This window comes from Plecotus auritus (genome assembly GCF_963455305.1).
Source record: "Plecotus auritus genome assembly, chromosome: 8".
Classification (NCBI taxonomy): Eukaryota; Metazoa; Chordata; class Mammalia; order Chiroptera; family Vespertilionidae; genus Plecotus; species Plecotus auritus.
In genome coordinates, this window is record NC_137782.1 from 133,874,771 (window position 1) to 133,887,389 (window position 12,619).

Genomic DNA, 12,619 nt, shown 5'->3' on the forward strand with positions numbered 1-12,619 from the left:
GATATTGGGGGATATCAAATAGTATCTGCCATAGTCATCTGCATTAATGATGAAAGTAAAAAATTTAATAAAAATAGAAATCTTTGATCTTTTTTAAAATGAGTTAATAATAAAATAAGTATAATAACAACTATTAATAAGATATATATCTCATTCTAAAAGCCTGAAGTATAGATTAATAAAATATACTAGAAGCATCTTCATTAAAATCAGGAGTAAAATAGGATACCCACAATGACCACAATTTTTCAACAACTTTCTTGTAGGTACTAGCCATTACAAATAAAAATATTTTAATAAGAGAAATAAAATTTATAAGGATAAAAAGAACTTATCAGTTGTTTTGGTTATCTATTAATGCATTGCATACAACTCATAGCTAAAAATTATGGACTTTAAGTAACAGCATTTATTATCTCATGATTACATGGGTTAGTTAGGCAGTTCTTTCACTCTCTAGAGTAATTAAAAGTTTATATTTTAAATCTCTTGATTAATAAATAATTTCGATATGAGATTCTAATAGTAGATACTTTTTTTTTTACTATTTGGAGAAATATTTTCAATACTGGGTAAATTTTTATCTTTGGAGATTTTTGCTCATATAATCCCTCTTTAACATGATTACCTAAAGAAGAAAAGTAGGACAATATTTAATTTGCTTTCTTTTAACTAAGTGATGGATACGATTTAAACCCAAGATTTTTGTGGTTATGTTTTCAGACTAACTTTTTCAACTTGGTTCACAAAGTAGCATTATGACTCATACATCTGTAGCTCCAGACACAGAGCAGACACAGAAGCTTGATCAGAGCCCAGCATCAGACAAATGGAAATATAGATGGATAACCAAGGTTGACATGGCAAGAAAAATGTTGATGTTCTATATGTGAACCTTCATTGAGAAGTTTCTGGGCACATTTATATATTTTCTGGCTGCCACATGACGCCATTTAAGTTGATTGTTGTTATTTTAAGCTTAATTCATCAATTTTAGAGCTTTTTTTCCAGACACATAGAACTATTTCTATGTTTTATCCCATAACTTGCTTAAAGTATTTGGCTTACTTTGATGTGGAATATATTCAACTTGGAACCAAAAATATGAGAGTTATGTGAGATTTCAATAAGGTAATCCGCCCCTTTCATCAGCAGTATTCTGTCTTCTCTCAAATAATAAGACTACATCCAACAGTTTAAAAAGAGACAAATTATGCAGTTGTCTGGTGTTGAAAGGAACTATATTATTTCTTGCTATCTCAGAAAACAAAGGACAGTAAGTCTAGAATAATAATCATCATTTTTTTTGGTTGGGGGACAAGGTCCAAATCAAGAAAAAAAAATGATACATTTTTGTCTACCCCACTTTTCCTCCTTGTATAGACTGCTCCTTTTGTATGTCACATGATTCTGGTAGGGATGACAATTAAGGAGCCACTATTCTGCCCCAAAGGTTGCATGTGAATAAGCCAGGATAATCAGAGCTCTCATTCAGTGATGGGGATGGAAACTGGGAGAGAAGGGGGCAGCTGTCTCCTTGCAGAGATTGATATTAAAAACCATGTAAAAATGGAAATGTAATGATCCACTTTTCTCACTGTTTGGAGAGAATGTGGCTGAAGATAAAGCCAACAAAGAAAGACACAAAGGTGTGAGAGTGTGACAGATAGACCCCCAAGGTATCATTTGAGCACTTGGATCAAACTATACTTAAAGCACAGATTACAATTTATTTAAATAATAGGGCAAACTGTTTAATTTTATTAAGCTACTTTCAACTACTTGGGAAACAAACCTATTTGCAGGATATAGTATTCAACCTAAAAATGTAAATACCACACATTAGTAGTCCTTATATCTTTTTGCATGCCACACTCATTAAAATCATACTTGCATACCTCATGAAAATCTAGAGCTCTGTTTCTTAGTATTACCATTCTTATGCAATGGTGTTTGTGCAGTTATTAAAATATTTATATTTACCCATATTTTGCAAATTGAATGGAAAACTGAATAATGAATCTGCCAAATTAGTGGGTTTACATAATTTTAAAGTTTGGAAACAAAACCTTTTCAAAGTTGACTGTTAAATTTTTAGTACTTTAACTTCACACATATTTCCTAAATACTTTATGAGGAAAAAATTAAGGGACTAATTGGACATGGTGTTGAAACAATTAATACAACCAACACAAGAGTATATATAACAAATCAATTACACAAACAGACACATACAAAAATTTTTAACAACTACGATACCCTGCTAAATGTATCTTGATGTCAAAAGGACTTTTTATTTACTCATTTTTCTAAAAAGCCAAATTTGGTAACATATTGGAGTAGTTGAGAGTTACAAAAATGTCAAAAGCCTCCATTGCAAGATATTCAAAATCTACATATAGAATGGACTGAATTTGTATAAAGAAGGAATCACATTATATTGAAGTAAATCAGTTACTATTCTGCTCACATCAAGAATTGTAATACCAACATAGAATTGAAAATAAAGGCAAATAGTAATAAATTAAGCAATAATTAAACAAGTCATAATTTACAGTGTATTTTAAATGATAAGCAATGTTTGTATAACTTCTTTTTAGCTGAGCAAACAACTGAAAATGTTAAGTTTTGAAATTCTTAAATTCATGTATATATATGTATATATACAAATTTAAATAATCAGGTACTTTATTCAACAAAAATTATCTATTGGCAAAACCCAATAATCCTATACAACAAAGCTTAAAAGTTATTGCTACCTCAAATTATGGCAATAAGTTCTAAAATTATTTCTATTATTTTTAACATAGAGCATGTATTTCTAATAAGTCTTTTTATGGGAATATACATGTATACAAAAGTTAAATTAGGAAATGATTATTTTAACAAAAGTGATCTTTACAAAAGAATAATCCAAACCATTCCTATAAATGATAGTCATCCATCAAATACTGTAAATATTATTTGATATTCATTTATATCATTTATTGTATGTTTTAATCAAATATATTTAAAAATAGGCTCTTTTGCAGGTGAAGATTTGAGAACCTTATAGGTATAGGAGTAATTTTGAAATTTCCTAACCCTACACAGAACAAAGGGTCAGATGACAGCATGACCTAGAGCAAAATTTAGGAGGATAATATTGGGAAGGTCTGGGTTCTACTGTAGCCTTGACTGAGTCACTTGACCTCATTAGAGTCTCAACTTCTTCATATGCAAGATGTAGATGTCACATTTTCCATGATAAATACTGGAGTAATGGCTAGGAGAGTGTGCACTTGTGCCAGATTGGTCTGAATTCTGGCTCTATCATTTATTAGCTATGTGATCTTGAACACATTAACCACTTTGTTTCCCTAGGTTTACATGTTTTCCTATCTACAAAATGGGTTAATACCCTATTCCGAGGAGTATTAAATTAAATGAAATAATGCATGTTAAATGCTGATGCCAGTGTCTAATAAGTGTTAGCAATTAGCTGTTTTTTAAAATAACCCCGAAATGTGGGGTACAAATGAAAGTACTAATTAAGTGGATAATAAAATATGATTCCTTTTGTGCATATTAGAATTCTGAGGCAGGAAAATAGTAAGGGTTTGCCTAAGAAAAGAGAGTAAGTCTAAAATGAGAGCAGAAATAACAAATTAGATTATGTTTTATGTATAGGTGACAATTTACAAAAATAAAAGTTAATACCTTAAAAATCAGTTAATATTTATTTATTTATATTTTTTAAATACTTGGAAGTATTCAAATGACTATTTGAATGTCTTCACCTGGTCGTTTTTTTCTCTATAAACATTTCATTATAAATGAAAGTAAGCTTTACTTCCTCAGCTTCTGCCCCTCCAAATTGTCTCTCTCTCTCTCTCTCTCTTTTTGTATCATTGATAACAACGTCAACATCATAAAAGTGCACAGGCACAACCCACTAAAGAATTTAACGAATTAACATAAACCTTTGAATTTCTAAATGCACTACTACACATTGTGGGAAAATATCACTGTCAACTGAAATCCAATGAAGAGCATGAATTATTATCTTTAAAATATTTTTTTTTATTGATTTCAGAGAGAAAGGGGGAGGGTGAGAGAGACAGAAACATCAATGATGAGAGAGAATCATTGATTGGCTGCCTCCTGCATGTCCTCTACTGGGGATCGAGCCCACAACCAGGCATGTGCCCTGACCCAGAATTGAACTGTGACCTCCTGGTTCACAGGTTGACACTCAACCACTGACCCACACCGGCTGGGCCAGTTTGGTGAATTATTTGAATGAACTTATCAATAAAGGACATAGTCACAAGTGCTGAGGCAGTCTAGAGAGCCTAGAACTGTGGGTCTCTTTCTGAGTTCTGGAAATGCCAGCTCAATATTCTGGACAATATTACAGCTTAGAGATGTGGAGCTTTCTTTCCCAGGTGTTTAAAGCATGAGTGTCCCCATGGCTTAAATTTCCCTCTCTGTATATTGGGATATAGAGACAATGATTTGCATGTCTCATATCTTAAAGCTATAAAGTGCATATTGATATGTATATTTTTCCTCTAAATTTAATATACTTTACTCAAGTATTTCACCAATTTTACCAGGTCCCTTGATTCCTTTCCCTGCATTTATTTAAACACTGCTTGATTAAAACAAAAACAGTTACAATGCTAGGCAGTCAGGCAAGGAATTAGTTGGTGTCTTTAAAACTAAATCTTATTTTTAAAGATTCTTGAATATCTTATCATATAACACCCCTTGCTTTAAAGATAATTTTTATTGTTCCTCCCTTAGCATTTTCTATTTCTTGCGTGTCTTTCCAGAGATTGCACAGATGAAACTGCATGAAACCACAAAGAAACCTGATGTTACTAAACAGTGTCAAAAGGTTTTCCACACCTGATTTGCTCTGCCTTACAGAGAGAGTCCTCCCAGGCTTGGAGATATAATAAATGGTCCAGGATATCTTTGGCACTTAAATTATGTTGTCTATATTTGCACTTAGAAGACACTACTAAATTCTTCATATCAAAGACTGCTTTCTACTAAGCATTTAAAATTCTCATCCTTTCAACATAGCAGTCTAGTTGTACTGGAAAAGAAAAGAAGAAGCCCTGTACAGCACCATAAACGAGTCGTGGCAAAAGAATGAATGCCTTTTTAAAATATATACCCGGGCTTGATGGTGTGGCTCAGTTGCTTGGGGGTTGTCCCATGCACTGAAAGGTTGCTGGTTTGATTCTCGGTCAGGGCACATGCCAGGTTTCGGGCTTGATCCCTGGTAGGGGCGTGCAGGAGGCAGTCAATCTGCTCTCACATCAATATTTCTCTCTATCTCTCCCTCTCCCTTTCTAAAAAAAAAATCAATAAAAAATAATTTTAAAAAATAATATACATGATGACTGTGGAATATATCAAGTAGTACATAATTACAGTGGAAAGAGCATGAGATTTGGAGGCAGCCCTGCAATGGTCTTAAAAATTGAGTATAGCTCAGAGCAGTAATTCTGAGCCCCTGTCTCCTCATCTGTGACCTGGGAATAATGTCATTGGGCAGTTGTAACAATAAAGTGACACAAAGCATGCAAAACACATAGCAAAATATCTGACAAAGAGTTACTGAAATATTTCCCAGTCCTGCCAATGTAATAAGTCCACCTCCTGGACTTAGTACACTAACATTTATGATTGATGGAAGCTCCACCTGGGATGGTCCAACACTGCAATAGGGTTCAGGGAAATAAAAAAGATGTAAATATATTAGAAAATGTAACCATCTATCGGGAAAAAATCATGGAGTAAGACTTCTTATTAAACAAAGGATTAGAGGTAAGGATTTGTTCAATCATTAGACAGTTATAAAGGGCATGCCCTTTGAAAGGTTTGTATTAGCTGGTAGGAACCTTCAGAATCTCTGAGTGCTCTCGTACTCTAAGTGCAGATTGAAGACAGTAATCAGAAAAAGAACTAACCCATCACCCACCATCCAGCAGGACAGTTGGTCCAAATATAAACTATGGTATCAAGGTATCAAGTAAGGAAAGGTTCTCAAGTTCTCCCACTCAGACTCCCATTATGTAAGAAACAATGACAGTTCAGATACGCTGGCCCTAGACAAATTCTGCAACATGCCAAATTCTACTAAAATTCTGCAACATGCCAAGAAATAGTTTTTTTTTTGTGTCAATCTGACAAAAAAAGGGGGGGGGTATTCATTTATTCACACCAGAAAGTTATTATTGTGTTGGCTGTTGTCATTTTTTTTTTTTTTTCATTTGACAATCTAAGGGAAAACAGATCAGTGTCCCTGACTAAATAGTCAGGTATTGCATGTTTTAAAAATTCTGGGAGCACACCGGTTGGCAATTGCTGCTCTAGGGCTGTATAAAAAAGAATGAACTGAGCATAAAGGTCTCTCACATTTGAAAGTAGTAACAACAAACAACAAGAATATAAACCAATAAATTTTATTACTAGTACCCAAGACAAGTGTAAGAAAATAAGTATGCCATAAGGATTTTCATTTTGACTCATATTCCCATGGCTTATTTTTTACCTCTTCTTGACTTTGTTGTTGTTTGTTGTTATTGTTGTTGTTCTTAAGTGTTCCTTTCCATTGACAGATTTTTGTCAATATTTAGGAACTACTACAACTATTTCAATACTCCTTAGACAGTGATGCAAAAAAACTAGAAGTGGCCTGATATACTTAAAAAACATTTTAAAAAATGACCTAGTAATTGCCTTTCTTAAAGAGAAGCAATGTCTCTCAACCCCATACAACCATTTAATGTTAATGATATGCATTCTTTGTTCTTTTAAAAATATATTATGTGTGATTTCACTTATATGTGGAATATAAAGAACAAAATAATGAAAAACAAAATTGAAACAGACTGATAGTTGCCAGAGGGGAATGGGGTTGGAAGACTTGGTGAAAAGGTGAAGGGATTAAGAAGTACAAGTTGGTAATTAAAAAAAAGTCATGAGGATGTAAAGTGCAGCACAAAAAATACATTCAATAATCTATATATATAAAAGCCTAAGTGACTGACCGACCATTTGACCATTCGACCAGTAGCAATGATGTGCACTGACCACCAGGGGGCCGACGCTCAACACACAGGCATGGAAACATGGAACAGATTGATGAATATCAGAGGGAAGGGGGGAGGGGAGAGGGTAGGAAGAGATAAACCAAAGATCTTATATGCATACTAGAGGCCCAGTCCACGGATTTGTGCACTGGTGGGGTCCCTTGGCCTGGCCTGCGGGGATCAGGCTGAAACCAACTCTCTGACATCCCTCAGGGGTCACGGATTGCGAGAGAGTGCAGGCCAGGCCGAGGGACCCCACCTGTGCACGAATCCATGCACCAGGCCTCTGACATCCCCTGAGGGGTCCTGGATTGCGAGAGGGCCTCTAGTCCTATCTAATAAAAGAGTAATATGCAAATTAACCATCACTCTGCTACGCTTACAAGCCACGCCCACAGCCAATCAGGAGCAAATATGCAAATAACCCCAACCAAGATGGCTATGGTCACAGAGAGCAGGAGGAAGGCTGGCGTTTCCCTGGCAATGGAGGAAGCCAAGCTTTCCGCCTGCCCTTGCCGGCCTAGGCCTCCACTCAAGGCTACAAAGTTTCAATGATAGAAGATACATAAACCCAAACAGAAATGGCGGCAGCCACGGAGCTGGAAAGTGCAGGAGGCTAGGGTTGCCCCCGGCGATGGAGGAAGCCAAGCTTTCCGCACACCCTGGCTGGCCCAGGCCTTGCTTAAGGCTACAAAGTTTCAATTATAGAAGATACATACATCCCAATAGAAATGGCTGCTGCCACAGAGCAAGCAGAAGGCTTGGCTCTGCTCTAGGCTACAAAGTTTCAATTGTAGAAAATAAATAAACCCCCAGATACCAGGGCCTCTGCTTGGGTCGCCAGGGGGCGTGGCTGGCCTGCAAACCACCACAGGCCCTTCGCCCAGGCCGCCCCATGCCCCAAGGGAACCCCCACCCTGATCCGGGACACCCTTCAGGGCAAACCAGCTGGCCCCCACCTGTGCACCAGGCCTCTATCCTATCTAATAAAAGAGTAATATGCAGATTGACCATCACTCCAACACACAAGATGGCTGCCCCCATGTGGTCAAAGATCCTGCCCCCATGTGGACACAAGATGGCCACCACAAGATGGCCAGAAGGGGAGGGCAGTTGGGAGGGACCAGGCCTGCAAGGGAGGGCAGTTGTGGGCAATCAGGCCAGCAGGGGAGGGCAGTTGGGAGGGACCAGGCCTGCAAGGGAGGGAAGTTGGGGGTGATCAAGCCTGCAGTGGAGGGCAGTTAGGGGTGACCAAGCCAGCAGAGGAGGGAAGTTGGGGGCAACCAGGCCTGCAGGGAAAGGCAGTTGGGAGGGACCCAGGCCTGCAGAGGAGGGCAGTTGGGGGGGGGGGACCAGGCCTGCAGGGGAGGGCAGTTGGGGGAGACCCAGGCCTGCAGGGGAGAGCAGTTGGGGGAGACAAGGCCTGCAGGGGAGGGCAGTTAGGGGAAAACAGGCTGGCAGGGGAGCAGTTAGGAATCAATCAGGCTGGCAGGGGAGTGGTTAGGGGGTGATCAGGTTGGCAGGCAGAAGTGGTTAGGGGCAATCAGGCAGACAGGCAGGCGAGCAGTTAAGAGCCAGCAGTCCTGGATTGTGAGAGGGATGTCCGAGTGCCCGTTTAGGCCCAATCCCACTGGGATCGGGCTTAAATGGGCAGTCGGACATCCCTCGAGTGGTCCCAGATTGGAGAGGGTGCAGGCTGGGCTGAGAGACACCCCGCTCCTGTGCACGAATGTCGTGCACCGGGCCTCTAGTATTGTAATAACTATTTATGGTACTTGGTGGGTTACTGGAATTATCTGGGGAAATACTTTGTAAAGTGTGTGAATGTCTAGCCACCATGCTTGTACACCTTAAACGAATACAAAATAGTATTGAATGTAAACTGTAATTAAAGAATAAAACTTTTAAAAATAAAAAATGTATTATATGCATATATTTTGAATGTCCCCTTATAATATCATACAATAATCTCTATCTTCTCCTCCCACTTCCTAGGACCATTATGCTTATTCATATTGCCAAATGTAATTCTGTTGCTTCTAGTGTTTGTATAGTATACTCTATTTCAGAGAGCTATTATTGTAGTCTTCACATCCCTTGGGGCCTCCAAAAGTCCTTTTTAGAGAGCCTATGAAGTCAAAATTGTTTTCATAATACTACTAAGACATTACTTCCTTTTACACTATTTGTGCATTTACACTAGTGATTTCTCAGGCAAGAGGAACAAAAGAAAAATAAGCAAATGGGACTACATCGAACTACAAATTTTTTGCACAGCAAAGGAAACCATCAACCAAATGAAAAGACAACTAACTGAATGGGGAACATAGTTAAGGGACTAATACCCAAAATTTATAAAAAACTTATATAACTCGATATAAAAAACAACCCAATTAAAATGGACAAAGGACCTGAATAGATACTTCTCCAAAGAGGACATACAGATGGCCAATATACATATGAAAAAATGCTCAATGTCACTAATCATCTGAGAAATGCAAATTAAAATCACAATGAGCTATCACCTCATATTTGTCAGAATTGTTATTGTCAATAAATAAACAGCAAGTGTTGGTGTGGATGTGAACAAAAGAAGGCATTTCACTTATTGCCTATGGTGAAGCAATAATATTAATTTTATCAGATTTCAACTCCTGAGTATATATCTTTTTAATATTCTATGAGATCATATGAGAAGTCAACACAAAAAAACTTCCTTTTGCTGCATATTAGTGTGTGATGTTGCCTCAACAAATGGTACAAGTGTAGTTAATTGCTTTTTCACATGGAATACCATTTTCTTGAAAGAATGACAAAGTATGATCCTTCAGACTTAGGTATTTGGCACACATTATTTCAAAAAAGAATGTTAGTCTGTTATTTTAAGGAAAACAATAAACTTTTTTTTTGTCAGTAATAAAATCCAAGCTTTCAAGCAAAACTTAGAATATTGGAAAACTTGTAACAGCTACCAGGAGTTTGATAGCTTTTTAACACATGGAAGACATTTCTTGATATTACTGGTAATAGTAAAGAAAGGTGATTGTATAGTGATGTGTCAGCATTTGGGAGATCTGCATAACTCACTGAACCTATATGTTCCAAACAACCATTGAATGATGACATTTTACACATGAGTAAAAGACCTATTCAAGGCACAAAATAGACCAATTGATTTCAAGATACCAGGGCAAAAAAATTCATTTGACTTCAGATTCTACATTTATTTATATATTTCAAACTTTTGTTATGGTAAATTGCACATAATGTAAAATTTATAATCAACATTTTAAGTGGTAAGTTCAGTGGTTTTAAATACATTCACAATGTTGTACAACATCACTACTGTGTTGGGGAGCTCATAGCTGGTGTATTAAGTCAGGATATGCAGATTATGATCTGCTGAATGAGGAGGCACAAACCACCCACAAGAGGTTGACAGGTAGCTTCCTCAGCATCAGAGCTCCACTTTGGGGAAATGAAAATTCCAGGGGTCGTCTTGATTAAAGGCCATTTCAATAAACTCACACAAAAGAAGTAAAGTCACAAGATTTATTACTTACAGAACCTAGAAATGAGGGGGATGGAGGGGCACAATGAGCCAGAGGAGGGGCGGTCTTCCATCCCAGGTCATGAGCCAGGGGATAGAGAACATGGTAGCAAACACCTATTACTATAAGGAGGTTGGGACAGAGGTCACTGACTTCTCATGGGCTCAGCTCTCAAAATGAATATTTTAAAAGGTACTCCAGGAAAAATAAAGAAGGAACTTGAAGTAGGAATCCTAAGCTCTGGTTGTCATAGTATAAAATGCCTGGGAAGCAACTCAAAATAGCTGCGTTCTCATCACTACCATCATCCACATCCAGAACTCTTTTCATCTTGTAAAATTACAACTTTAAACCCAATAAACTATAACTCCCCATTCCCTCCTAACCCTTGGCAACCACCATTCTACTTTCTGCCTCTATGATTTTGACAACTCTAAGTATTTCACATAAGAGGAATCATACAGTTTGTCTCTTTGTGACATGTTTGTTTTACTTAGCCTAATATCCTCAAGGTTCATCCATGTTGTAGCATGTCAGAATTTCCTTCCTTTTAGAGGTGAATGTTCCACATTTTGCTTATCCATTCACCAATTGATGGACACTGGATTGCTTCAATTGTTTTAGCTATGGTGAATAATGCTATGTACACTAGTGTACAAATACAACCAACTTTATTTTTACTAAACAGCGTTGAGGTATATTTGATGTGTAATAAATTGCACATACTTCAAGAGTACAACTTCATACATTTTTATGTATACACTAGAGACTGGGTGCACAAATTCGTGCATGGGTGGGGTCTGGCTGGCCCACCCTGATGGAGGCCGATCAGGCCAGGCCAGCTGGAGGGAGGGGCTGTGGGTGGTTGGCCAGTCATGGCCCCACCCCCTGGTCAAACTCCTGGTCAAGGGGACAATTTGCATATTATTATATAGGATGGTAAACTATCCATTACCACCCCACCCCAATTATGATCTAGCCCAGTGGTCGGCAAACTGCGGCTCGCGAGGCACATGCGGCCCTTTGGCCCCTTGAGTGTGGCTCTTCCACAAAATACCACGGCCTGGGTGAGTCTATTTTGAAGAAGTGGTGTTAGAAGAAGTTTAAAAAATTTGGCTCTCAAAAGAAATTTCAGTTGTCGTACTGTTGATATTTGGCTCTGTTGACTAATGAGTTTGCCAACCACTGATCTAGCCTTTTATTATATGGATGGTAAACATATCCATTACCACCACCCCCCTACCCCATTTTATCCCTCTCATTCTTCCCTGCTCCTCCCATCTCGTCACTGATCTTTGTGTCACATTAGTTTGCATTTTCTAGTTTTAGATAAATCATAAAACTTTTTACCATTTTGTATTGCCATCAACATGAAAGTTCCAGATGTTACCAATACTTGGCATAGTCTTTTTAATTTTAATCATGTGTAGTGATATCTCATTGTGGTTTTTTCATTTTCCTAATGACTAATGATGATGGACTTCTTGTGTGCTTATATGCCATCTATACATCTTCTTGATGAATTGCCTGTTCAAATCTTTTGCTCCCCCCTCCCTTTCATTGGGTTGTTTTGTCTTATTGTTGAGTTTTAAGAGTAATTTATACTTTCTAGATACAAATCCTTAATCAGTACATATGTGGTTCACAAAGATTTTTCTCGTTTGAAGGTTGTTTTACTTTTTTATGGTATCCTTTTGAAGCACGTTATTAATTTTGATGAAATAGTCTTAAGTTTTATATTTAGATCTATGATACACTTGTATAGCATGAGGTATAAAGTGGATTTTTATTGTATATGGTATTCAATTGTTACAGCACAATTTATTGAAAAGATTTTTTCTATACTAGAGTTGCCTTTGTACCTTTGTAAAAATTCACTTGTCCATGTATGTGTGAATGTACTTATAAACTGTGTTTCACTGATCTATTTGTCTATCCGTATATCACTACCAGTCTTGATTTCTGTATCTTTATTTA